The sequence below is a fragment of the Polypterus senegalus genome, chromosome 6 (assembly GCF_016835505.1).
Source record: "Polypterus senegalus isolate Bchr_013 chromosome 6, ASM1683550v1, whole genome shotgun sequence".
Taxonomy (NCBI): Eukaryota; Metazoa; Chordata; class Cladistia; order Polypteriformes; family Polypteridae; genus Polypterus; species Polypterus senegalus.
The window spans coordinates 76,134,056-76,161,746 of NC_053159.1; the positions used below are offsets into that span (position 1 = coordinate 76,134,056).

At 36.3% G+C, this 27,691-nt stretch overlaps 1 protein-coding gene across 8 annotated transcripts in view; it reads left to right on the forward strand.

The window, feature by feature from the left end:
* LOC120531189 (poly(rC)-binding protein 3) overlaps positions 1–27,691 on the forward strand; it is a 393,138-nt gene that overhangs the window by 184,372 nt on the left and 181,075 nt on the right. For all 8 annotated transcript variants that reach the window (XR_005634070.1, XM_039756359.1, XM_039756360.1 and 5 more), the window contains exon 4: positions 10,711–10,854. The gene's annotated coding sequence lies outside the window, so the exon portion shown is untranslated. The remainder of the gene's footprint in view (positions 1–10,710; positions 10,855–27,691) is intronic.

The window sequence follows — 27,691 nt, forward strand, 5'->3', positions numbered from 1 at the left end:
GGAGCAGCTTCAGCGACAGACTGCTGTCACTGTCCTGCTCCACTGACAGACTGGGATCGTTCCTCCCCCACACTATGCGACTCTTCAGTTCCACCTGGGAGGGGGTAAACGTTAACATTATACAAAGTTATTGTCTGCTTTACGTGCATTTTTATCACTCTTTAATATTGTTTTTATCAGTATGCTGCTGCTGGAGTATGTGAATTTCCTCTTCAGATTAATTATCTATCTATCTATCTATCTATCATATACTGTCTCTTCTATCTATATATCTATCTATCTATCTATCTATTACAGTACATAGTGCCTTTCCTATCTATCTATCTATCTATCTATCTATCTATCTATCTATCTATCTATCTATCTATCTATCTATCTATCTATCTATCTATCTATCTATCATGGCTGGGATGGCGACCTGGCCTGGACACCCAGGAGCACCGGAGGAGGGCTTGCGCCTTCCATAGAACATGTGGGGGCGACCGCCCTAGTTGCTTTGAAGCTCAACCCTGTAGGGGCCCATGGTCACCACCAGGGGGCGCCCCGGTGCCTTTGGAGCCTTGGACCTCAGCACTTCCGCCACACCCAGAAGTGCTGGGGAGAAAAGTACCGGGGACACCCAGAGTGCTTCCGGGTGCGCAGCCGGCACTTCCAGAAGCACAGGGGAGTGTCAGCGGAGGAGTTTTGGGAAGCATCTGGAACCCATCCGGGCATGTATATAAGAGGCCACCTACCTCCATTCGATGGCTGGAGTTGGGTGGAAGAGTACAGAGCTCGGAGGAGAGGAGTGGAGGCATTGCAAGAAGGCCTGGACTTGAGGGGTGAATGGTGCTGCGGCACTGGGTTTGTGCACTCTATTGTAAATCTATACTAATAAAAGGCAAAGCCCTCACTGACTCACTCACTCACTCACTCACTGACTCATCACTAATTCTCCAACTTCCCGTGTAGGTGAAATTTGGCAGGCTCATTCCTTACAGCTTACTTACAAAAGTTAAGCAGGTTTCATTTCAAAATTCTATGTGTAACGGTCATAACTGGAACCTACTTTCGTCCATATATACAGTTATAGCCTGCAGCTCGGTCACCGTGTGAGGCGGAGTTGCATCCCGCATCATCATGCCTCCCATGTAATTGAGTGCCTGCCCATATAAGGTAAATATTCGCGGGTGAATGACTGTGCTTAGCATATTCATAAGTGCAGCTACTGCGGAAACCCTCTGACGTTGAACAAGCCTTTGTACACATATCAATAGGAAAGCAAGGTGTAAAGCTTAAGTTTAAATTACGTTCATAGCCACGCTGCCACTAATTATTCAAAGGCAAATCCACAACTTAATACCGGGAATGCTTGTTAAACATCTTAGATTCACATGTACCCATTTGGGTAGTGATCACTTCGATGAATGAAACCTGTTCAAAACACACATTACACAATTGAGAAGGCAGCAAAATAATATAAAGCGGGTGACGCATACAAGCATATTCATAAGTGCAGCTACTTCGGAAACAAAGCACGGTATAAACCTAAAGTTTAAATTAAGTTCATAGACAGGCTGCCGTTGGCGTTTGTCATGCCTACGACGAATACGATATTCGCAAGATACAAGTTTAACAAGAAGACGCAGGGTTTAAACAAGACTTTTGATCACTTTGTAACAGAGTTAAAATTTCTGTAACAGAGTTAAAATTGCTGGTATGCCAGGTCTATGCTAACATTAAATAAAGCTGTGAACATCGCGAGATCGCACAAGATAGCACAAGCACAGCTGAGAAGCTTCGATGCATGTACTCCAAGCGGCTCACGTGAACTGACTTTGCAGGACTGGGAAAGGTTAAATTAAGTTCACAGACATGCTACCGCTAAATATTCGCAGGCAAATCCACAACTTAATACCAGGAATGCCTGCTAAACATCTTAGATTCACGAGTACCGATTTGGGTAGTGATCACTTCGATGAATGAAACCTGTTATCTTTACAACGGTTGACAAACATGGAATATAACTTGAACACAACACATCCTCCAAATACGAACCTGATTGAAAGAAATAATGATAATCAAATCCTTCATGACAGCAACACTCATAGCAGTGACAAAACTATTACATTGACAATCATGTTACGTTATTTTTAAAATGTTTCCTTTTCTTTTTCATAACTTCTTTAACACATTACTTCTCCGCTGCGAAGTGCGGGTATTTTGCTAGTAATATAAAATAAAAGTGTGTTAGGTTAAAACATCATGTCTACCTGTCTGTGTCTGGGCTGTACCCCACAGATTTATCTATCTATTTATAATGGTTTCATAAGGAATAATAATTAGCCAAAATTTTCCATAATTTTAATTTACAAACATTATACAATTACATTTGAATCCAGATCAAAAGAAGTAGGAAAATAACTGAAGTTACATACAACTTGAGATCAAAAAAGAGGAAAATAAAGTAAATTGTGAAGGCTGAGTGTCTTTATGCTTTATAAGGTTATTCTTGTCAATGTTGGAATGCATTTTTGTTAACTCTGTGCACAATTACTGTTTCTAACTTTTTATTCCAGTATTTATTTTCAAAGCAAGTATGAAGTTTATTAAACAGTACATCTGAAGCAATAGCTTTCTGCTGTGAATCAGTATTAATAAAACTAAAATGCAGAATTAAACACTTGTATTTTATTATTAATAATTGTTAAAAAATCATCTTCACTGTATATCATTCTGCTTTAGTCTGCCAGTTTGTAAACCTGTTATCAAAATGATGGTGCAAATAAACAAGTTCACCAAAACTAAAAATCTTGTAATGTTGGTGGACTGGACCTAATGATGATAATGATAATAATAATAAATGTAACTTATTATTATTATTATTGAGCGCCTTTCACAAACCCAAGGTCGCTTTACATCTAGAGTAAAAAAAAAGAAAAAAAAAAAGTACACAGATGACAAAAGTTCGTAGAAGAGGAAAGTTGTCAGTTGAGATTTTAAAGTTCAGAAAGAGGAGCAATCTCAGAGAGACTGAGGAAGAGATTTCCAGAGTTGATGGGCTATAGCACTGAAGGACCTGCCTCCCAGGGTGAAGAGTCTGGTGGAGTCTGATAGAGAGACAGACAAGCAGACAGTTATGCTGTGAAGCCCACTTATGTGTTTTGATTAAGTGAGAAAGACCACACTCACCCTAGATACTCTCTGTAACAAAAATACCATCAGTCTTGGTTTGTGGTGTGGAATTGAATCGAGTGGGGTTGTTCTTTTGGAGCCAATGTAAACATTGAGTGACTGGAAAGACAGGAGTGAGGTGTCACAGCAAGGAACACAGTGAGATGGCACAGAGGAATTGAAACACAGCCGAGTGTGAAGACTTGAGTTCAGCCTCTGTGTAATCAACAGTCCTTTTAAGTACCCTGTTTTTTCTTTGTTCCCACACTTATCCAATAAGACCTGTTTGTGTACTGTATAGTCGGAGGACCAATGCTGGTGTATATTGTAACTTCATTGATTTGTGACTACTTTTATGTAACAGCTGCATATATGTTTATTTAAAAACTAGGCAATTTTTAAAGACAATCTTTAAAATTGTAATTGATTTTTTAATGATCTATTTACTGGGGTCATAGCTTTCAATTTAAAAATCATTGGCATAGATAGCAAGAATTGTCAATTTATCATGATTAAGTTAATTGAACGTGTTATACCTTTGAATATTAATTGCAAGTTATAACATGTTAACTTTGACAGCCCTAGTCTGAATATTTGTGTCAATGTGATATTTCATTTTTTACTTTCTTGTATACGAAGTATAGAGAAAGTATAGTAATCACAAAAAATCTTTTATAGTTTCATGCGCTTCTGAACATGTTTTGACCAATTTTGCAATTGTGTGTGTGTGTGACTGTATGTATGTACAGAAACACGATAACTTGATAATGCTTTGAGCTAGATAAATGAAGTTTGGCATATGGGTGTTATATCAGAATGTTAGTTTTCTGTCACCTTTTGGGCAACATGTGTCAATCAGAAGTGGTACTTTACCTGAACACATTTTAAAATGTTTCAAATAAACTGGTAGTTTAAATAATTACTGTAGTTGAAATTTTGTATAGTTGTTTTTCATTTTAAGTTGCATTATGAGAAGAGAAAAATAATTGAAATTTTATATTGTCATTAGTTAGGTTAAGAAATGAATAGATATAGAATTATATATGAAAATGATATCTTAACAGGTATCAGCACTATTACATATGCATTACTACCATTATATAAATAGAGATAAATTATTGAAACTTTGTATGATCATCACTTATTGTTAGATGAAAAATTTGACTTTGATCAGGTGACTGGAAGTGGTATATTACTGACCACAAAAAATAATCAGATTTCATTATAATCGAACAACTGGAAGTGGAATCTACTTTACTTAAACAGGTATAAGGAAAGTTGATTGGAGGACAGTCCAGATTTTTTATGCTTTATGTGTTGTGCTTTACCAAGGACTGGCAAATTGGCACTCATCAATGCTCTTAACAAAATAACTAACTACAGTTAGAATACAGAAGTATACTTCCGATATTTGGTATAGATCATTGTGACCCATCTGGTATAATAAAAATTTATTGCCTCATAGGATTGACATTTATTTGGGTATCAAATTTGTGTCTAACTTTTTTTACCCGCACCTTGGAATATTCTAGAAATTTATTCCACCACTTGGATTGACTGACATTTCCATATGCTTTCTTGACAATACAAGCAGGTTTATGTTTTAAGCAAATTATCACATTTCGTCTTTCTTAAGGCAAATTGTGTTCCACAATTGTTTTAAGCTGTGATTTTTCACATTCAATTTTTGCTTTTTTGGTTTTGTGCTTCAAATACAGTACTTTTAATGATTTAATAATGTTTGTGAAATTTTCTTCATTGTGCTTGTTCTCAGTTTCCACAAAAGGTTATTAATTCATTCAATTTGCTTTATTGGTAATTACGGTGGTTGTTTGAACTAATAAATTATATTATGCTCAATGAAATTATTGTTTTAGAATTTTTCCAGTAAGAGATCTTTTTTAACTAAACTATTGATATTCTTTAAAATTAATTTTTTTTAAATTTACATAGAGTACCTTTCTGATTTGTGCTACATATTTTCTTCTTCGTCCTTATGTTTAATTCCACGAATTGTATTTCATATATTTTTACTTTCACTTTTTACTGTTTGTGAATTAATTGACATTTCTTCTTGTTTTCTGTATTTTTTTGCATTGCCTGAACTTTATTACCTACATTTAATTTTTTATTTGAAAATAATACTGTAGTTAAAAAGCAGACACCATTGCAAATGCAGAAGACTATTTATCAATTGCATACACTTTATGCTCTGATTTTTTCATATAAACAGAATGAAAGAGTTAGACAGGGCTAGAATAATAAATAATTTTGTGAGTTTCTAATTATTCATCTTATTTAGTAACAGTTTACTAACTACGTTGCACATATTATTTTTAACTCATTTATCTTATCAACAATGCAAAGACATTACATGGTACAGAAACAAAATAACACAGTAATTGTAAATTTATCTAATCAGGTAAAAGAGCTATCAATTAAACTTGAAATCTGAATAGGTACATGTTTTATTTCACAAGTTGACATTTTCATAGAATTATATAATCTCTGTGTATATGAGATGGTCGAGTGGAGAACACTCCAGATTTTTTGTTTGTGTGGTGTTTTTTTTTATAACTTTGCAAACATTTTTTGTCATTCAGGTGTTGAGTGTTGCTTGATGATGGGAAAAAAAATATTTCAATGATTTTACCTTAAGGCTGCAACATCACAAAATGTGTAAAATGAAAAGGGGCCTGAATACCTTCTGAGTTCACTACTTTTCAGCAGGTTGCTGAACAAGCACATTAGATTTGTTTCTCTTGCCCTGTATTTCTGTTTGATTAGTTCACATTCAGAATCCTGAATATCAAACCTCAACACCTAGTATATTGAATTCTACAGTTTTTCTCCAAGCCATTCCAACCCATTTCTTAATTAGAAATAATTTATTGTAAATGGGGTGTTACTGAAGAGCAAATGCCAAAAAAAAAAAAAAAAAACTCTGATGGTCATGAAGGGCTTATTCCTGTTGCATGAGCATTGGTTACAAGGCAGGAACCAACCTCGTGACAAAATCCCTGTCCATCAAAGGCCCTTTCACGTACAGCTCCACACAAATATAGGCCAATTTAGACTTAACAAGACATGCTTGATGTGGGAGGAAAACTTGAGTTCCTGGATAAAAGCCCACACAAACATGAGGTGACTATGCAAACTCTAAACAGGTAGTGGCTAGTTCAAGTCAAGTTGGGGAGCATGCACTGGTACAGTGCATTGCCGCACCCACTAAATGTCGAAACAGCTCGGGATACCGGTTGGCAACCCCCCAGGCAGACACACGGTCCAGTCCTACCCTCTGGAAATTACCCAATATCTGCTGCAGCCTGGTGCTGGGAAACGCGCCACATGGACGTAGTATAACTGACACTCCCTCACAATGCAGGTAAAGTGCCTCATTCGGGACTCCATGAGCAACCACTCATTCGACACAAAGTCAAACCAACGGTACCCAAGGATTTTCCGGAGAGACACAGTACCAAAGGAGTCCAGTCTTCGTCTCTGGTCACTGGATACCGTCCATGTCTCACAACCATATAGTAAGACAGGAAGCACCAGGACTCTAAAGACTTGGACCTTCGTCCTTTTGCATAGTTATCAGGAGCATCACACACCCCTTTCCAGCGACCTCATAACCCCTCCATGCTCTCCCAATAGTTCTACTGACTTCACAGGAAGAGTCACCAGAGACATGAATGTCACTGCCAAGGTAAGTAAACCTCTCAACAAGGTCAACACACTCTCCGCATACGGACACACTACTGATGGCTGTGCCCAAGAGGTCATTAAAGGCCTGGATCTTGGTTTTTATCCAGGACACTGACAAGCCCAGACACTTAGACTCCTCACTCAGTCTCTCAAGCACCCCAATCGGAGCCACCATTGACTACGCAAAGCTCACAGCATCGTCAGCAAAGTTAAGATCCGTGAATCTTTCTTCACCAACAGATTCCCCACAGCCGCTGGACCCCATGACCTTGCCCAAGACAAGGTAGTGGCTAGGTCTGGTATTTAAAACTACTGTAGAATACTTTATCCATGAGGCATCAGCATGCCAGCATACCAGCTCTGATTATAATTTAAGGATAAGTCTAGTATTTTTCAAGTTAGTTATTTCTTTGAAATTATGATCAACGTTTGCCTCATGTAATTGTGTTCTAATGGGTAGCATATTTTATGCATTTTAAAAAAATACAGCAACTAGCATGCTATTGCGTTTTGTTTTGAAACTTATGTGTACCATGTTTCCATTGTAAAACATGTTTTAAAAGTACCAGATATGTCCACCTTAAAATGTTGTGACAAAAAAAGTTAACTGGAAGTAATACATTTATCCCAGGCTCTTGGTACTTTTTTTCTCGAGGTAATGATACATTTCTTGTTCGCTCACAACAGCCGTCATTGGTGGAGTTATGACAGCCCCCCCTTTTGCCAAGCTATGGTATATTCTACTTATTATCCTACTTTTCCTTTGGCAGTACTGTTTTTTCAGCCATTATGTTCTAGCATGACTTGTAATAAAAGACAGATGTGTGCTTATCTCTTTTTTTTTTTTTTTTTAAATGAACTACGCCTACTTTTCACTTATTGCATTCTGAGTTATTTTACATAACCTGTGGAGCAAGAGTCACACTGACTGACTGCATAATGATGAACAGTACACGTAACAGTTTAATTGTTCTTCGTACAAATAACAACAAATCTGAACTTAAACCGGTCTATACCTATACTAATAAAAGGCAAAGCCCTCACTCACTGACTGACGCACTGACTCACTGACTCATCACTAATTCTCCAACTTCCCGTGTAGGTAGAAGGCTGAAATTTGGCAGGCTCATTCCTTACAGCTTACTTACAAAAGTTAAGCAGGTTTCATTTCGAAATTCTACGCGTAACAGTCACAGCGGTCAACAACGTCTGCCATGTTGAACTTTCTTATTCATGGCCCCATCTTCAGGAAATTTGGTAGGCGGCTTCCCTGCGCTAACCAAAACCGATGTACGTATTTATTTCGGTGGTATGACGCCACTGTCAGCCGCCATATTGAACTTTCCTGTGTAGGTAGAAGGCTGAAATTTGGTACTTATTTCGGTGGTATGATGCCACTGTCGGCCGCCATATTGAACTTTTCAAAGGTCTTTGTTACTTATGGGCCCATCTTCAAGAAATTTGGTATGCGGGTTCCCAACGCTAACTTTTATTTTAATTTTTTAATTTTTTATTTTTTAACTTTTATTTAATCCACGCCTTCTCCGCTGTTTTATTGTTCGTTTATTACGATTATAGTTATTGTGTAGGTATTTTAGACTTACTTTACATTGTTCAGGTACCCATTTCCTTTATCATTCCAACCGTACCCCCATTAACATGTCTATCGAGGTGATTGCCATCGATCAAAGAACTGTCACTTAACGAGTGGTTTCCATGCCCGAAGATGGCACCTACCTTTTCCATTTGTCTTTGTCACATATTGCATGGCCATATCAGGCTCACTCTTGATATCCGGAGGAACATTGTGTCTTATGTATTGAATGACTGGGACAGGTTCAAGCTGTTGACTGATGACGGTACAGGAGATAATTATTATACACAGGAGCACTAGAAGAGTGAAATGCTTAAGCCCTTCACCTATGCATCTGCATGTGAGTTGATGGCTGCCGGTGAATTGTTCGGTTGTCGCTTTCAAGTGTACCAAAATGGCCAAATATTTTGCACCTTTCGAAAACCACCAATGCCTCTTAAACATCTTAGATTGACAGGTGACGATTTCAGTAGTGGACACTTTGATGTTTATGAATGTTTAAACTCTCAAAAGCAGGATGTGTATACTTACAACGCTTGACAGATGCCGAATGTCTCTTCAACACAAGTCCTACAAATACTGTTCTAATTAAAACAAACCATGAAACTCAAACCGATTATGACAGCAGCAATCCAAGCTGTGAGATTTGAAACAAGATTACTGTTCACATGGCCAACTGTACGTTGCATGCTCAAGAGTAAGCTCAGCGCACAGCTTGGTCATATTACAATCGGAGGGCCGAACTCACAATGTGGTATACAAAGAGATCCTTAACAAATAATTATTGGTATATTTTCCCTCAGTTTAAAAAGGTTTAATTTTCTTCTTAATAAAAATTTTAAGGCAGTACTTCGCTGCTGCGAAGCGGGGAATTTTGCTAGTTTTTAATAAAAGCCTTAAATTTTTGAATGAACTAACCACTTGCACATTGCACTTTCCTGAGTATGATGTGTGCATGAATGATGATTTCAAAAAAGAAAATCAGAAAATGAAAAAGGCACATTGAAGCACTACCAATCTATAAATACACAGGCAAGAATGTCAGCTATGCACTACCACCCTTCCAGCGCCAAGATATCTGTATTAAAGTGAACTTCAGCCTGATGAAACTTAGGTGAACTGGTGTTGCTAAAGTGTATCAAGAGTGTGTATCCTTACATGTGTATTTACCTTGTGATGGACTGGTACCCTATCCAGTAATTCTTCCGGCCTTGCGCCTGATGCTTGTTGAGAGAGGCTCCAGCTTCCCTGCAACAATGATATGGATAAGCTGGTTAGAAAAATGGATGGATGCCTGTAACATCTGTTCAGTTCTTGTTACTTGATTGCACGCATACTCAATATTCTTTTTCACTGAAATGCACATTATGAGTGCAGCAGCAGCAAGCAATATCTTTGTAAAATAACGAAATAAGCTTTCATATGGTAAAAGAATATAAGTGATCATAAGTGCAAGTTTTTTAAGTTATTATTGTCTAGTTATCCACAGATCAAACACCGCATTCAATCAGTGGCGTAGCGTAGTGGGGGGCAGGGGCGGCCCGCCCCGTGCGGCAAAGAATTACTGTATATTTTAGTCTTTTGAATTGAAATACCTAAATAAGGGGGCGGCAAAATTTTCCTCCGCCCTGGGCGGCTGACACCCATGCTACGCCACTGCATTCAATGTCAATAATGATGTTTGGTGATACCTTTCTGAGGTAAATCTGCATCCTTGGCTCTAAAAGGTGGCACAGCGAAAGATACGTGGAGAAGAGAAGCACACAGCCAGTCTTTTAAAATGGCTGAATCTCATAGCAATGGTTTGCTTTTAGTTTGTTTTTTTTTTACCCTCCTTAAAACAACATGAATGGACAGTTTTCCAATATATGTGTAATCTCAAGATGCAAATTAATACTTAATAACAGTTTTGGCTTGAAAGTTTTAAATATTTGGTAAGTTTTAAGGTGTTTTTCACAATGGGACACTGGTGCCCATAAGTTTCATAATAAAACACAAGACCGGCTTAGTTATTTTTAAACATTTATAATATATGCTTCACTTTAAAAAACTATTTCATGTGGAATTTAATATGTAACATTATTATTTAGAAACTTTGACTTGAACAATACCAAACCTATTTAAATTTCAGAAGCATGTAACATTTTTTTTACTGCATATAATATATATAATATTATATATTTTTTACTTAAAATGATATTTCATCAACTGCTGTTTTTTCAGAACTATTGACTTGACACTTTGTTTTATTTCAGAGTGGGCTGGTTTCTTACCTGAACAGAAGTATAAAGGCTGATGAATTAACCCACTACCCTCACCCTCTGACGGGTTGCCTTAACTTTCAACCAATTTCTACATCGCCATTTATGTTTGTGGCCTACTAACTTTGTGCAGGATTGGTGAGTGAAATTCCAATCATAATCAATATACTGTGAAATGGAATAAATGATTAGCAGTTATAGGTAACATACTGTACTTTTATACCATTTTGTTTGTTTCTGTAATTCATGCATTAGCATAAGTTTATTGAGATTATTTGCCTTCCCATATAGTGACATTTTCCTGGTACAACAATTCTGTTTCGGTCTGCTCCCCTTAACTACCATCATTTTGTGGGTACTTCAAAAGTAAAGAGTGAAATTTTCTTATTAGAAAAGTCACTACTGCTCAGAAATGATTTAAAAGTAAAAAACGTAAATGAGTAGTTTGACAGTAAACATTTTCAGTGCCTATAAGGTACAGTCAGTAAATTCTAAAACTGACCAGTGTGTGGCACTGTTGTAGTTGGCGGCCATCAGTGCATGTGTGTTAAATGCGATGGTATAACAGTTCCATTTATAGTGCTCGTATGTGCTGAAATGTTCTATGAGGTTGAAACAGAATGGCTAAATGAGAAAGGCACGCCTTTGATTATTAAGCATACATCTGATTATCCCAGTTTCTCATGTACATTGGCAATTGAAATTAAAACACTAAAGATGTTACATCACATGCATGGCAACTAAGTGCATTTCTCTTGGAAGTTGCTGGGTAATACATGACATGACCTTTGACATGCTGACAACTTGCATGAGAACTGCATGGCAATTGTGAGCATGTTCTTCCATTTCTGTGTCATTGGTTCAGTTCAGCAGCAGTAACTGTCAGGGTTTAGGTCTCACTGAATTTTGTTTATTGTTCTTATATATTTTCTTTCTTTTTCCTAGCTATTATAACTTTGTTTTATTTTTGTTAATTCCATTATTAATTACCTTCTACCTGTTTTAGCTAAATGTATGTTATGTCAGATACATGCGGACCTCACTGGCTGCAGGTTTTAATCCATCCACTAATTAGTAACCGCATACTTGCTTTTTAAGTTTCATTGCCTTTAAAGAGGTGCTAAATGTGCCAACAGGTAACCCACTAACTCCATTTTCACCCCAGCCAATTTCATAATTAGAAGCCAATTCTTCCTGTCACTAAAACACATTTAATTATAGGGCATCTTAGTGTTCTCATTTTGCCACACCAGTGAATTCCAAAACTATTGATTTTCTTTTTGTCTGTGAGAACCATGAACATATTTTGTGGACACAAGCAAATCAATACTTCTCAGACCTTCACTTTTTATTTTACTGAAAAAGATATTTTATGATAGACATAGGTACAAATGGGATCAAGTTAGGTGATCGTCACTTGGCTCAAAACTTCTTTGGTTGCAGTTTTCATCGGAAGCAGTGGAAAAGTCTTCAGACACTCTCCAAATGAACTCAGCGAACTGGGCAGTATCGGTGGAGTCCACCAACTCATTACATTGGATTGAAATTCATTTGAATCTAACCATGTCCAATTCTATTTGCTCCATTGCATTTGCAGAAACAGCAGACATTCCCTTTATGTCTATCTTAGTACCAAAGTGAACATCGTCTTATTTTTATGACCCTTAAATAAAGTATCAGCTTCTGCAGTAATTGCCTCCTTTACTATCCTGCCATCAGTGAATAACTTTTTGTGCTTTGTTAGGATGTGGGCTACTTTAAACAATGCCTCCAGTGCCGAGTTCTACTTCTTTGGTGAAGAGAGTTTTTTCTCTTTTTATTATTGTTTTTAGATCTTTCACCTCTTCTGTTCATCGCCTGCTACTGGTCAAAAAGTCTTGTGCATATTTCCATGGACTTTAGTGAAGCAGCACCACAGCATTTTTTTCTGATCTAAATGTTGGCGCTGCAAATGAGGCACACCCACTTGTCATTCACATTCATGAAAAAAACTTGCCTTCTTTTTACTCATGAAAATAGTAGATTTTCTTCCTTTTGTTGATAATTCTGTTTTTGTTCATTGTGTTAGTGTTTGTTCTAACTGTTTGTTAGATGGCTTCTTTGGCATTGTTAGGATGTGTTAGCTTGGCTGCTTCTGGCTTGACAAGCAATGACTGACAAACTTGATAGTAGCACAATTTTTTTATTGACAGATGATTTCCAAATAATCATTATGTTCTGGAAAAGGGGGAGGGGTGTTTGTGTATTTGATTGGATTAATACAGGGTTGTTGAGTGTAATTGTCATTTTCTTTGTACGGTAGTGTGGTAAGTAGCCTCCTTGTGCTAAAGGAATATTCTTATATACCGTGCATCCGGAAAGTATTCACAGCGCATCACTTTTTCCACATTTTGTTATGTTACAGCCTTATTCCAAAATGGATTAAATTCATTTTATTCCTCAGAATTCTACACACAACATCCCATAAAGACAACGTGAAAAAAGTTTACTTGAGGTTTTTGCAAATTTATTAAAAATAAAAATAAAAAAACTGAGAAAATCACATGTACAGGTGCCGGTCAAAAAATTAGAATATCATGACAAAGTTGATTTACTTCAGTAATTCCATTCAAAAAGTGAAACTTGTATATTAGATTCATTCATTACACACAGAGTGATGTATTTCAAATGTTCATTTCTTTTAATTTTGATAATTATAACTGACAACTAATGAAAGTGCCAAATTCAGTATCTCGGAAAATTAGAATATTGTGAAAAGGTTCACCTGGTGCCACAGTCTAATCAGCTAATTAACTCAAAACACCTACAAAAACCTTTAAATGGTCCCTCAGTCTAGTTCTGTAGGCTACACAATCATGGGGAAGTTAAGTAAGTTGTAAAGTTTCCACAGTCAGTGATGGTTTGGGGTGCCATGTCATCTGCTGGTGTTGGTCCATTGTGTTTTCTGAGGTCCAAGGTCAATGCAGCCGTCTACCAGGAAGTTTTAGAGCACTTCATGCTTCCTGGTGCTGACGAACTTTATGGAGATGCAGATTTTATTTTCCAACAGGACCTGGCACCTGCACAAAGTGCCAAAACTACGAGTACCTGGTTTAAAGACCATGGTATCCCTGTTCTTGATTGGCCAGCAAACTCGCCTGACCTTAACCCCACAGAAAATCTATGGGTTATTGTGAAGAGGAAGATGCAATACGCCAGACCCAACAATTCAGAAGAGCTGAAGGCCACTATCAGAGCAACATGGGCTCTCATAACACCTGAGCAGTGCCACAGACTGATCGACTCCATGCCACGCCGCATTGCTGCAGTACTCCAGGCCAAAGGAGTCCCAACTAAATATTGAGTGCTGTACATGCTCATACTTTTCATGTTCATACCTTTCAGTTGACCAACATTTCTAAAAATCCTTGTTTTGCTTTGGTCTTAATTGATATTCTAATTTTCCGAGATACTGAATTTGGGACTTTCATTAGTTGTCAGTTATAATCATCAAAATTAAAAGAAAGAAATATTTGAAATACATCAGTCTGTGTGTAATGAATGAATCTAATATACAAGTTTCACTTTTTGAATGGAATTACTGAAATAAATCAACTTTGTCATGATATTCTAATTTTATGACCGGCACCTGTACATAAGTATTCACAGCCTTTGCTCAATACTTTGTTGATGCACCTTTGGCAGCAATTATAGCCTCAAGTCTTTTTGAATATGATGCCACAAGCTTGGCACTCTTATCCTTGGCCAGTTTCACCCATTCATCTTTGCAGAACCTCTCAAGCTTCATCAGGTTGAATGGGAAGCGTCGGTGCACAGCCATTTTAAGATCTCTCCAGAGATGTTCAATCAGATTCAAGTCTGGGCTCTGGCTGGGCCACTCAAGGACATTCACAGAGTTGCCCTGAAGCCACTCCTTTGATATCTTGGCTGTGTGCTTAGGGTCATTGTCCTGCTGAAAGATGAACCGTCGCCCCAGTCTGAGGTCAAGACCGTTCTGGAGCAGGTTTTCATCCAGGATGTCTCTGTACATTGCTGCAGTCATCTTTCCCTTTATCCTGACTAGTCTCCCAGTTCCTGCCGCTGAAAACCATCCCCACAGCATGATGCTGCCACCACCATGCTTCACTGTAGGGATGGTATTGGCCTGGTGATGAGCGGTCCCTGGTTTCCTCCAAAAGTGACGCCTGGCATTCACACTAAAGATTTCAATCTTTGTCTCATCAGACCAGAGAATTTTGTTTCTCATGGTCTGAGAGTCCTTCAGGTGCCTTTTGGCAAACTCCAGACGGGCTGCCATGTGCCTTTTACTAAGGAGTGGCTTTCATCTAACCACTCTACCATACAGGCCTGATTGGTGAATTGCTGCAGAGATGGTTGTCCTTCTGGAAGGTTCTCCTCTCTCCACAGAGGATCTCTGGAGCTCTGACAGAGTGACCATCAGGTTATTGGTCACCTGCCTGACTAAGGCCCTTCTCCCCTGATCGCTCAGTTTAGATAGCCGACCAGCTCTAGGAAGAATCCTGGTGGTTTTGAACTTCTTCCACTTACGGATGATGGAGGCCACTGTGCTCATTGGGACCTTCAAAGCAGCAGAAATATTTCTGTAACCTTCCCCAGATTTGTGCCGCAAGGCAATCCTGCCTCAGAGGTTTACAGACAGTTCCTTGGACTTCATGCTTGGTTTGTGCTCTGACATGAACCGTCAACTGCGGGACCTTATATAGACAGGTGTGTGCCTTTCCAAATATGTCCAAACAACTGAATTTACCACGGGTGGACTCCAATTAAGCTACAGAAACATCTCAAGGATGATCAGGGGAAACAGGATGCACCTGAGCTCAGTTTTGAGCTTCATTGCAAAGGCTGTGAATACTTATGTACATGTGCTTTCTCAATTTTTTTATTTTTAATTAATTTGCAAAAACCTCAAGTAAACTTTTTTCATGTTGTCATTATGGGGTGTTGTGTGTAGATTCTGAGGAAAAAAATTAATTTAATCCATTTTGGAATAAGGCTGTAACTTAACAAAATGTGGAAAAATATATTTCTATGCACCTGACTCACAGTTCAACAGCCTTCATGAGCGAAAAGCTGAAGACCCTATGGAGTATATCTAAAGCCAAGGAAAATATGGGCAGTGAAATATTTGAGTGTTTCAAAGAACATAGGAAAGGACTGTCCGTGCAATATATATGAGATCACACAAGGAGTTATCACAAGAAAAATTGAAGTTGATGCCTGATCAAATGGTAATCATACATCAGCTTTTTTTAAAAGCTCAATTTTCTTCATCCACACATCTGCACAACACAGTGTTTACAAATTTGTACACTTTGGAGAGTGCATAGTTTGTCAAAAACTTTTGTTTTTGGTTGTCAAAAATACTGTTTTAGCATGGATGGAGGTCCACAGTGAATAATGGATAATGTATTTTCAAAATATTCAATGTTCATGTGAACATAATTATCCTTAGATAGTGGGTGTTGTTCATTGTCCAATTGGTTTTGATGGTGGTGAGGTTTCTAATTAGACAACTAACCCCCAGGTGCTGTTAATTGGTGTTCTCAGCAGCATCTTGGAGACAAATTTAGATCTTTGTAGTCACTGCTACTCTATGGTGGCATTAGATCAATTTTACCTGTTTCTTCTTGTTGTTTGTAATCTGTTGAAATTTGTATTGGCTTATTCTGGTTTTAGAGTTTTTGGATTTAGTATTTTGAATTTTGATTTTCTGATTCCTGATTTTGGTGTTGAAACTTTTTGTTTTGTTTGTTCTATTTTGCTTTGCTTCTTCCCTTTTTCTAGTGTTTTTTCCTGCATTTTTTGTTAATTACCATTTTGTTTGGATTGGTTGTGTCTTCCTTTATTTGCTTAATTATATAAGATGTGTTAAATAATTTACTCAATTTAATGAAGTAAATTGCAATATTCAGAATGTTAAGTTTTTGGACAAGTTTTTGATGATTTCCCCTCAACTTTTATCTGCCTTCTGTCAATAATCACAGCAGTAAGAAGATTGAATGTATATTTGACTTTCTAGAATTTAAGATTATTGCTGTTTTACTTTTATCTTGGTTTTAACACAAATTCAAATATAACCATTATATGAACTAAGGGAACTCTGCAAGGTGTAAATATTATGTTAGCTGCAAATTTTTAGAAAGAATAGAGTTCTATCGTTGGAACTCATGCTTTTGTAAGCTGACAAAAAAAGAAACCTCCTGATTTAATGATGTTATAATTATTAATGTTACATATTTTTCATTGCACCTGTATCATGTTATACTATTAATCCTTAGCCAAATATATTTTTTTCTGCAAACTAAAGAATACTTAAGTGCAAGACACTTAGAATTCAAAGTAGATAATGTTGATTCTAAAATGACATGGATGTTTGTAGGAAAACAAAGTTGTTGGTTATTTGTTTTGTTAGATTTTTATTAAACATTGAGATAAGTAAATAGGCAATCTTTACACTTACTCATCAGTCTCTGTTTTATTTTTGCTTTTATCTTTTCAGAGTATTCCTAAATTGAATAGGGTCAAAGCTGTGCACCTTTTCTTGTATTTTAGTTCCTGTTCCTCTGTAATCCACCCTCTGTGAGTATAGGCTGAGAAGGGTGTTCTTTAGTCAGCTTTGATTGATCTTTACAGTCAGTTGTTACAGCCTACTGCAAGGCCTAGGGGTATATAAATAGGCCGCACACATGTGAAAGAAAGAGACGGAGACAAAACACAGGGGGGAAAAAACAGCTAACTAAAAAGACTTCATTTATTGTCAGAAAGAAAAACCTCACAAAATATCGAGAAAGTTACACACAAAACAAACTAGGCACAAGGTGAATGCTAACTTAACTATCGAGCTAAAGAAAGTTTACACAGCTAAATACACACTATCCACATTTATCATATATATGGCTAGCTTAAAACAATTACATTTCAAACATAACAAGCAATAAGAAACAAAAACCCAAGCCAGGCCATCCAACCCTAACTCTCCATACCTTGCTGTGTAAAACCCAAATCCTTCTCCTCTCACACTCTCTCTACCCTGAAACCCAAACAAACTTCTTTTTATAACCTTCATCCCCACCCACAACCCAGGTGATTTAATAACATTGGGCAACTCAATAGATGGGTAATTAGGGCAGGACTCAATTAAGTTGTCTGCACCATATGCCGAGTTTAAAAAAAAAAAAATCACCACAGTAGAGAAGGTTTTTCAAAAACTCTGGTAGTAACCAACCATACCCAGAAAACGCCTGTTATTTTATTGTTTTAGGCACTGGGAACTCTTTAATAGCAGTAATCTTTGCATGAAGTGGTCGTACCTTACCTATTTTGGAAAGCAGGTGGGCCATGGAAACTATCACTTGTCCAAATTCACATTTAGCCAAGTTCAAAGTGAGGTTTTCAAGACAATCAAAAACTGCTTCATTAGCCTGAAGATGTTCTGTCCAGCTTTAGGATTATACCACTAGGTCATCCAAATAGGCCTTGCAAGGCAGGAGGACAACACTAACTTAACTATCTAGCTAAACAAAGTTTACACATCTAGATACACACTATTCACATTTATCACATAGATGTCTAGCTTACAACAATTCGTTTTCTTTAACAAGCAATACAAAACAAAAATACAAAGCCAGGCCATCCAACCCTAACTCTCTATACCTCACTGACTCTCTCCACTCACTCATTCACTCACCATCTGCTCTAAAACCCAAACAAGCTTCTTTTTATAACCTTTACCCACAACCCAGGTGATTTAATAACATTGGGCAACTCAATAGGTGGGTAATTAGGGCAGGACTCAATAAAATCATTTGCATCAAATTAATGAAAACAAGCTGAGTTTAACAAAAAAAAATCTAGAGTAGGTCGTAACACGGTATATTTTATAAATTAATTGGCAGCTGGATTGGAAGGGGATATTGAGATTTGTGATTACTGTATAAACCAGGCAACAATTATGTTAGCCTTTTCTTCAGCTAGACAGATGGATAACTCCTTACAAACATATGTACTATAGAAGTGAATGATGATTTATTACATCACATCTTTAAGTTACAGTGTGGTTTTGTACTATAAATCCCTTTAAATATTCTACTATACACATTAACAAAGTGAAACATGAGTCCTATATACTTCACAGAAATGTGGAAGTTTGTAAAATATTACCCTCACGATAGCCAATATACTATAACTGAAGGCAGTGCTGTTTACAATGAGGTCTGAGCTATTTCAGAGTAAATTATGAAGTAATATAAACATTTTTAGTAAATACTGAAAGCGATGACAAGAAGGATGGGCAAGATTTGTTATTTGTTATATGTGTAGTTGTGTCTAATCATGCGTACTACTATGTGTGCAGTGTAAGCAAAATGACTACCAAGGTGTCTGAGTAAAACACTGCCTTCCTGCAGAAGCCCCAGACTCAAGTTTTTGTGGTGTTGGTCTAACAAGAAAGATTGTAATTGGTAAATATAAAAAAAATGAACAAAACCGACATTAAAAATGTAAACACAAGCCTGTGAGAGAAACCCTGGCTTAAACATATTAAGGGACTCTCCTCATGTCTGTGTTAGTTTTACTTTGAGAATTTTGGTTTCCTTCCCACATCCTGAAGATTTGGAGGTTAGTTTGGCTGGCAAGAGTAAATTGGCCCCTGAATAATATTGTGTATGAGCGGGTCCAGTCTGCCTTTCTATGTAATTGCGGAATTTTCCGGTGTTTGTTCCTGCCATGTGCCAGATAAGTTGTTGCACTCCTTACCTTGGTTCCAGAAATGGAAGGTGGTGGTGATGTTTTTATTATTTTGCAAATGAATAGTAAATTGAAATTAAACTGTTCCAAGGTATTACTTTGAAGTGTATTATTAAGTATGTCATTCCAAACATGCTGCTAGTTTTATGGTTCCATGGATCAAAATTCTTTGTGTGATAAAATATAGAGCATTTTTTGCAAATTGGTATTGTAATTATTGTTAGAAAATGTACTTAAATCTACTTAATCACACAGGAACCAACCTTGGACAAGGCACCAGTAGATCATGGGTTAGTATTTATTTTTATTTCACATTTGTTCCCATAGCAACTTCTATAAATCAAAATGGCTAAAATACATTTAAATGTTTTCCAAGAAAATACAAAGTACTCAGTTGCTAGAGAGCCAAACTTAAAGTAAAGAATATATAGTTTAAAGATAAAACTAGCATTTTATAAAGAACACAGGTAGTTGGCATTTAATGGTGTTGGAAGAAGGAACTAATATCTAGAAGAGAGCAAAGAAAATGAAAACTTGAGCACTGCCATGGCAATGTGGCTAAAAAGTCATTCAGTGCTTCTCTTTATTTGCACAGTAAACATATCTATTGATACATTTTGAAATAATATTAATTTCATTGGTTATTAATGCCAATAGCATGTGTACAGAATAAAGAATACATTTTGACTTGTATGTGCCAATATATACTATATACAAAGTAACTTATGAATTTGTGTAGATTTACCTGCAGAGATTTAGTTGACTTCAGTCTGTCTTCTCATTCACCACCTTTAAGGTGATACCAATTTAACAAACTTGCTTGTTATGTTTTATCCATTTAGGCATCTTGTCATATATGCCAAAGCTATAGCCAACTTTACACTGCAGCCATAATTTTTGCCACTTGCATTTTTTTAATTATCATCTCAAGAGCTTTTTCATAAATGATTTAAAATTGATAGTAGATGACACTAACCACCCTAATATTACAGATATGTCATTTTTGTGTTAGTGCTCTCCTAAAGCTACACCATATTACTGTCTAAACTTGCTGTGACAGTCCTTTAATACATTGGAACTAAACCATTTCTTTTATATGTATTTTTTTACAGGAACATTCCACCCAATAATGTTGTTTTTTCGTAGTGCTTTGTAGTGATATTTGAGAAAAATTTGAATTACTTGTTTTCATGGAGAACAACAATAAGAAAAGTTTGTGATATAATACAGGCCAGTGGTGACCAATGGTGTACAATGGTAAATGATATGAAAAACATCCATTTCGGGGATCAGGCATTACTTGTGTTGCATAATCCATATGTCATTTATCCAGTCATTTGCCCAACATACAGTACATGCATTTTTTACTAAAATATTGTTAAATAATTGTTTTAGAAAAAATCTAACTCTACACCTGCAAAAACCCCACCCAATGTGAGTTATGTTTCCCATACAGTATATAATGTGTCTTAAATTTTTCTGGATACATTTGTTTAACAATATTTTGGGAAAAAAGGGGAAAAAAGCCTGCATTTTGCACATTATGAACAACCAACTGGATAACTAACATGGATGTTCTGATATTGTTTGCCATTGTACAGCATAGGTCACCATTGGCTTGTGTTCTGTCATAAACGATTCTATTTTTGTTCTCTATGAAAACATGAGATTAAAATTTTTCTTGGTACTCACCAGAACAGACACAGGATAAGCAACCTGTAAAAAATATCACTTTTGGGTGGAGCGTATAGATGTAATCTTTATAAATAATACGCTACCGTGGCTGTTCGTTTGTCTGTCCAGGATTTTAAATCACCCGTAGTTCACAAACCGTTTGAACTACTGACCTGAAATTTGGTACACATATACTATGTGATGTCTACTATCCGTTTTCAGGGTAATGATTGACATCCAAGGTTATTCCTATTTTTATTTTTTGATTTATTGTAGAATCAACTCTCGGCAGCAGACAGCAGGGCGGACATGGCGCATGCGTACGGGTGCCGTTCACATCCCTTCGCCGTCACTTCCCTACCTCTTCATATCTTAAATCATTCTTGAGGCAGGTTGAAGACTTGGGTGCCAGCTTAAGTGAAAAATTAAAGAAAATGTACTAAGTAATAGCAACACAAACACTACCTTAATCAGTTTTAATGCAAAGAGATGCCGATAAAAGAAAAAGAGAAGCGGGTTGTAGGGTGGAGAAAACAAGAGCTGCTTAGGAAGCAGCAAGCACATCAACCTCTGAGCAAATGAATGCAAATGAATGCTAAACGTAAAAAGAGTATGAAAACTGTAAATGCTCAAGTCAAGTGTATTCACTGCACGTTATCGTGCAGTGCACCACAACTGGTTTGTTATATAGGCTGTAACATTTAAAGCAATTATTTAGTTTTGTTTCTTTTCACCTAATTTCTTGTATCCAACATTATGCTACAACTCCCTTTGAATTGGGAGAAACAAAGTACATTGTATGTTTGGCAAGGAGTGCAAGAAGCTGGAATATAAGGGACAGTCGAATAATACTATTAAAAAATGTTTGGTGACTAGGTGGAGAAGTTGTCTCATTTCTACAATAGTGCAACTTTGTGTTTATAAATGCTCCAATGGTGTGGAGATTGGTGGTGTTACCAGACTTCACTCTGTTTTCCATGCCATGTAATTATGATTATATAATCTGCATGCTACATGGAGAGGAAATAAAACCAAAATACACATTTTGACCTCCTTCTGATTTTGGCATATCTTGTATAATACTGACACACAGTTGAGTCCTTCTATTTTTTTTATATACTTTGATATAACATAGCTTTTTCCCCACAAAAGAGCCATTCTAAAAAGGACCAATTAATTTCAAGAATTTAAGTGCATTGAAAGAGTGATGCTTGTTTAATGTGGAATAGATTTTTTTTTCATTTATTCTTCCTGCCTTGCCTTGGAGCGTTTTCCATGTCGGTGGCTTTACGATGTGATGTTGATTAATTCTGACAGGCTGTTCGGCAGAACATTAAACATTGCCTCTGTCCATACAAAATGCACACAGACAATGCTACTCCTTTCCCTTTCAGCTTGTTTGTGAACCTTATAGAGCACATACAGTAGTGCTTTACCTTAATGATAAACCCCACACAATCCAATGTATACCACTTAACAAACAATTGTGCTACACTGAATGTCGCATGCTTAAACACATAATACATAGCTATCATTTAAAACTTAAAAATAATTTAAATAAACCTTTCAGCTGTGTGTCGTAATGTCTCCAGTTAATTTTCTTAAGGCAGAAAACATCATTGCAGTTTATTATTATATTTTATTAAATATACTTAAATAAATAATGCACCAGTAAAACTATTTAAAAATTACTGATCATGTGTCAGTGTCATCAAGCAAAGGCCATGTCATATGTGCTGTATGTCTCTCTCTGTGTCTCCCTATACCAAGCCCAGCATAATTTTATTATGTCAGTGCTGTTACTTTGGTAGATTACTTTTGTCTTTTTCTGATTAGTGTTATCCTTTTTAAATGATTTTTAAATTGAAATAATAGATAGATAGATACTTTATTAATCCCAAGGGAAAATTCACACAATTTGTATACAAATACAACTTTTTAATACAAATTTTGATCTTTCTAATTTAGTTGTGTTATATATAAGGAATCCTACCATTTCCTTTATTTTTTGGCTTTTTTTGACCATTTAAGCTTTATTGCAGTCACGGTGGATTGTAACCTGCTCTTGAATTTACAATGAATGTGAATTTGTTTAAGAGCTAAAAAGTTCCTTTAGAAAAACTACTGAATAACTATTCTATCCAACAATAGGGTGTTTAATTTTTTTTTTTATTAATTTTATTACAATCCATACAAAGCAATCAAGTTTTTACAAAGAGAAAAATTAAGTTAAGAACAGATCGATCCCCACCCCTGAGAGAGAGACCAAGCCAAATGGCGTTAAATTTAAGGCTTGTAAACATACCTAAATTCATAAATTCTCTGTGCTTTATGAACTTATTTTAAAATATTACTGATTAGATCCTGCCATGTTTTGAAAAAAGTCTGTACGGATCCTCTAACTGAGTATTTCATTTTTTCCAACTTCAAATAATATAACACATTGGTTTCCCACTGACTTAAAAGAGGAGAGTTTGGGTTCTTTCAGTTTATCAGAATGAGTCCACGTGCCAAAAGTGTAGTGAATGCAATCACAATTTGTTTGTCTTTCTCCGCTTTAAACCCATCTGGAAGAACACCAAACACAGCTGTTAATGGGTTAGGAGGGATTGTGAGTCCAAGGCTATCTGAAAGGTAATTAAAAATGTTTGTCCAGAATAATGTTAATTTGGTGCAGGACCAGAACATGTGACCTAGTGAGGCTGGGACTTGGTTGCAACGTTCGCAAGTTGGATCATGCCCTGGAAACATTTTGGAGAGTTTTTGTCGAGACAGATGTGCTCGATATATAATTTCAAGTTGTATAATTGTATGCTTTGCGCATATGGAGCTCGAGTGAATTCTCTGCATTGCTACTTTCCACTCCTTTTCTGATATATTAATTGAAAGATCTTTTTCCCAGTGTCCTCTTGGATCTTTAAAAGGGAGGTATTGTAAAATGATTTTATATATTGTAGAGATGGAGTCTAAGTCCTTGAGATTGAGCTTCTCCGTCTTAAAATGCTTTCTACATTGGTTCCAGATTCTAAGTGAGTGGAGCACAATTGGCACAATTGCCGATAATGTGTGTTTATTGGAGCGCAGAGCAAGGAATACAAAGAAGTACTGCAGGATTTTACTTCTGTTGCTGTCCAAGCCTGTGTATGTTCTTCTATTTGTGTCCAGGTTCTTATCGCCTGTATATTTGCTGCCCAGTAATAAAACTAGAAGTTCGGTAGAGCCATGCGGCCTTCTGCCTTTTGTCTTTGTAGGGGTCGCTCTTTTCATGTGTGGATGTTTTGAATTCCAAATAAATGAGGTTATTGTCGAATCTAATTGCCTAAAAAATTATTTATTAATGTATATTGGGATGTTTTGAAATAAAAAAAGGAGTTTAGGAAGAATATTCATCTTAACAGTGTTAATTCTTCCAGTTAGTGTGAGATGAAGGGTTGACCATCTATACAAGTCTTGTTTAATTTTTTCCATGCAGACGGCAAAATTTTGTTGATATAGAGCTTTATGTTTACTTGTGATGTTTACCCCTAGGTATTTAAACTGTTCTGCAATGATAAAAGGTAGGGTATCTAATCTAATATTATATGCTTGAAAATTCACTGGAAAGAGTACACTTTTATTCAGATTAATTCTGAGACCAGAGATCTTTTGAAATTCTGTGAGTACTGCTAAAACTGCAGGCACAGAATTTTCTGGGTCCGAAATATACAGTACCATATCATCTGCATATAATGAGATTTTCTGTTCCAGTCCTTCTCTGCTAATCCCCTTTATCTGATCAGTATTTCGACAATGCATTGCCAGTGGTTCAATGGCAATCGCAAACAGCAGCGGTGACAAGGGGCATCCTTGTCTAGTGCCACGTTCTAATTTCAAGTAGTCTGAGCAAATATTGTTGATGCAAACTGAAGCTTCTGGGTTAGTATAAAGTAATTTAATCCATGCACAAATGTTTGGGCCAAACCCAAACTTCTCCAATATAGTAAAAAGGTATTTCCATTCAATCATGTCGAATGCTTTTTCTGCATCCAATGATAATAATATTTCTGGGGTGTTTGATTTAGTTGGTGAGTATATTACATTAAACAGGCGTCGAAGATTTGAAGATAAGTGCCGGCCCCTAATAAATCCAGTTTGGTCTTGTGATATATCTTTTTTAATTATAGCTTCGTCGGCACCTTCTCTTCCCCACCCCACAGTGGAGAAAAGACAACATGCATACATGTTACTTACGCTAGATTTCCAAATATCAACCATAGTCTCTTTATTAACCCGAAACACATTGTCTTCCTTGTCTTCGGTCCTATTTCCCCACTGCGCTGGTAATTTTACCTTTCTATAAGACAAATTTATGTAATAAACATAATAAATGTTTAGAATAAGTCATTTTTAACTGTGCTTAACATCTGCACTGTACACTGAAACAGATACACTATAGACTGAAAACCATATACAGCACTCTAAAACACGCTTTATACTGAAACAATTATTGTATATACTGAAATACATACACTGTATACTGAAAAGCTTACAGTGTGTACTGAAACACATACAATACAGAGCAAAATGTAAATACTGTATACTGATTTTATAGTGAAAATGCATACATTATATAGTGTATACATTTCAGTACTCAATGTAAGCATTTCAGAACCACTCATTTGCACTCTGTTGTGCATGGTGATATGTAAAGAAAATGGAGGTTGACTCCAAATAATTTAAATATGTCAATAATGTGAAGAAGAAATAATGATGAATGATGAGTCGGAAAATTCAGATTGTTAAGTTTTCTATGAGCTGCAAGAAAAAAAAAATAGTAAATGATTTATCAAAATACCTGAGCAACAGAAATATTGTGATATATAAATATATACCAGTGGAGAGCTTCTAAAATTGTAATAACATTTACTGGAATAAAATTTGCAAAGTTTTGTAAAACGTTATTGCTTTACACACAAATATTTTAGTCAGAATACAGTATGCTAAAGAGTGCATTGTAATTAGTTACTGTACATTCATTTGTATTACATTCAGTGCTGCCAGGATAGGTATATGTAACTTATATAAAAGCCAAATTGAATGTTATTTAACTATATTTATTTACTTCCTAAAGTGTAAAGTCACAAGTAGAATACAGAGCTTTCTCTGTTTGATTGACATGGGCATGCTCACAAAGTACATATGTACTGAAGTGACTTTAGCTGCAGTTGGAAGCTCTGAATTAAAAAAAAAAAAAAAACACTAACCTTTACAAGTACCATAAATTTACACCAGCTATTACAGACTCAAATCAAATGTATGTTTTTTTCAATAATAGTAAGAATAAGAGCAGCTCACTACTCAAAATGGAGGCGACCGGGATCAAACCACGAACGTCTTGATTACAAGAAGTAATGTGATCCGGGATTAAGAGTTTTTTTGGTAGGCTTTGGTAATTCTAGTGTTAACAGAAAAAACGTTTACAAACTGGGAATGGATGAATATATGGTATTCTTGCAAACTAAGTACTAAAAGATATATTTTTTTTCATGTGTTGCAGAATGGGGTATTTTTTTCATATTTTCCCTGGATCTACTTAAGAATAAAGTTCAGTCTGAAAGAACTGGTGTCCAATGCACAGCTTTTTTGCAACTTAAACAAGGAATGCTACTTTGACCTTTTCCTTTGATAATTTATTTAAATGATCATATTTTAAATATAATCCCACTTCTGTAGCTCCAGTTGGGCTAAATAGGCTTATACTTAAAATAACATCAAATCACTCCAAGATGACTTGTATACATTTTTTAACTAACTCTGTGTCTAGAAAGCTTAAGAACCACACATCTCTCATTCCATGTCATGTTTAGCCTTTCCAGTGACTGTAAAATGACATTTGGGTCAGCACTCAAAAACTAGGAGTTGAAAAACAAATTGAAATAAACCAATAAATACAAATTTATATCAACCATAGTCAGTTCTTTAGGTAGACACACTGTGACCATTCTGGTGTGTTTTTTTTTTGTATGCACTACATACACCAATCTAGTAAAATCATATTGTGGGGTTTATTTTTTGCATAATTCTTCAGCTTTTTATGTTTTTGTCTGTGACAGTAACTCAGTGAAATTAGAAAAGACAGGTGTTTTTTTTCCCCCACTGGGCTTTCTTCTTCCTTTGCTCAAGGCTGGTTAATTTTCATTTTTTTGATGCACGTTAAAAACAAATCTGGACTGAACAGTCCAAGGTGTTTTTTGTGTTGTTGCATTTTTTGCAGGTAAACTACTGTATTTAGGATATCTCAAAATCATCTTGTCAGTTTTCCATAACATTTATCAAATTCAATTTAGTTCCAAAACTTGTTTCATGTATCCATGAACACTATCAATGCTACAGTTGATTTTAATGGCAGCACAGGTTAAGGGTGTAATGGTGGCACAATTGTTAGTGCTGCTTCAAAATTAATCCAGCACCCAGGTTGGTGTACTGTAGTCTGCCATCTATATGGAGTTTGCACACCCTCCTCATACAGTATCTCAATGGGTTTTGCAGCAGGTTA